Source organism: Myotis davidii, unplaced genomic scaffold, assembly GCF_000327345.1.
Source record: "Myotis davidii unplaced genomic scaffold, ASM32734v1 scaffold2996, whole genome shotgun sequence".
Lineage (NCBI taxonomy): Eukaryota > Metazoa > Chordata > Mammalia > Chiroptera > Vespertilionidae > Myotis > Myotis davidii.
The window spans coordinates 31,613-33,619 of record NW_006287083.1 but is presented as its reverse complement, the minus strand read 5'-3'; positions in this window follow the sequence as shown (position 1 = coordinate 33,619).

The window sequence follows — 2,007 nt, the reverse complement described above, 5'->3', positions numbered from 1 at the left end:
GCTGTTTCTGAGCCTTTGAATTGTAAGCAGCACACTTTCCCGTGCACCGCATCTCCCCTGAGGTACTCCATGTCGTGCCCCCATCAGCCATTTTGCAGGCCAACTTCATGCACCTCATTTCACGTTGTTCCTCAGCTGCATTAGGTAGAATGTGTGTTTGCTTTGTGAAGCATACATACACCTGTATCTGTGTGTGAAGGTGGGCCCCATCCTTTCAAGTGCTCGTCTGTTGTGTTGCCCCCCACCCAACCTCGCATGTTTTTTGGAAGTCAAGAACCAAGGGGAAGCTTCCGAGGAGTCACCCATGGATGATCTAAAGGTGGTTGGCATGGTTTGTTGGAAGCAGTGGACACATATGGCACGCATAGCCTCCTTTCTTGTGTCCCACAAGCTGCCCCCCTCCCGCACCTAGTTGGGTACATAGAGTGTTCTCCCTGCCCCTGTTTCCATAGAAGTAGCAAGTAGGCATCCGTGCACACCCCTGCCATGTCAAGGGCGGGTTAGCGTTTACAGGGGTAGCAGGATCTTCACCTGTGCTTAATGGTGGCATGAATGCCTGTGAAAGTGGCACCCCCCACCGCGTCAACTTAACTCCACTGGTTTGTAAAAGTAGCGGAGCAGGCACCTGCTCATGCTTTTATTGTGGATCCATGAATGCATTGTACAGTCTGGTGCCCAAATCCCACTTGGCCCAGTTCCTCACTGCAATTTGTTTGTTGCTCACCTGGGCCTCATGTGATCATTTCTTTACCCATCCAACATTTGCCCCGACCCCCCCTCACTGTAGCCCGTTTGGTGTCAGCATATGTTTGCTCCAGTTCCTGTGTAAAGGCAGTGTGTGTCATGGCAATTTGTAGCCGGGAGTCTCAGTGTAGGCCACTCTCCCCATTTCCCCATACAGCCCGCCCCTCCCCCAAAACTTAGTTCCTCCTTTTTTTCCTGTCAAGTGCCCATCCTCTTGCCCTGCTGCTAGATGAGTATCAGTCCTTTATCCGATACCGGTTTAAGGGGTGGATGGGCTGGCGTTAACCAGGCAGTTGCAGTTGATGAAAGCCTGTGAGCGAAGACCACCTCCCCGCCCCCACCATGCCCAGCTCTTTTAAGGAGGGCTCAGAACCGCGGTGCCAGGTGCCAGCCCTCCTTCCCCCCCCCTAACCCCACCCCTCCCCCGCGAAACCGTGATGTCCGATAGGCGCTGGTCATCGCGTGGCTTCTTGGAGGGATGGGTTGGTTTTGTTCTCTGGAGTGTCCATCCACAGTCCTGCCCCAAAATCCCCCCACGTGGAGTTCCTGTGGCTGGGTGGTTTGAAGCAGCAACCAGGCCACCTGTCTGCCCACATGGCCAGGGTGGCAGGGACCCAGCAGCTGGTCCGGTTTCTGAAGGGTCTGCGCTGCTCTCTGGCCGCAGTGTCTCTTTGGTACGATGGCAATGAAGACGCTGACTGTTGGCTGCCCTCCTGCCCTTCCCCCTGCCCACCCCCATTCCCCGCCATCCCAGGCCAGGGGCGGGGACATTACTGGCCAGAGGTCTCTGCAAGGGTGGTGGACACGCCTGAGGCAGTTGGCTCCCGGGACACCCCGGGCCGCCAGCCAGGCTCGTCTCAGACCCAGCAGCCCGCCTGTGGGGACGGGGACCATGGCATCCATCAAGTGCTTCCACAGGACAGCCTGCGAGGACATGACCTGCACTGTCCCTGACCCTGACAGGCTCCTGCTCCCTGGGCCTCAGGTTCCCTGCTGTGGGCCGGCTGCTCTGGCCCAGGCAGTGCGTGTCTGAGGCCGAGCATTCAGGCAGGGCAGGCATGTGCCAAGGCCCTGGGGCAGGTGGTCTGATGCGGAGACAGGGAGGAGGCCACTGAGCCCCCACAGAACAAGGTGGGGGGTGGCGGGCACAGGGAGGAGAGGTAAACACAAGGGCCTGGCGATTCCTGCCATCCAGGCCGGCCCCGAGGTGCAGTCTCCTCGTAATATCTTGCAGGTGAGAACCCGGGGCTGGGCGGGCTGGGT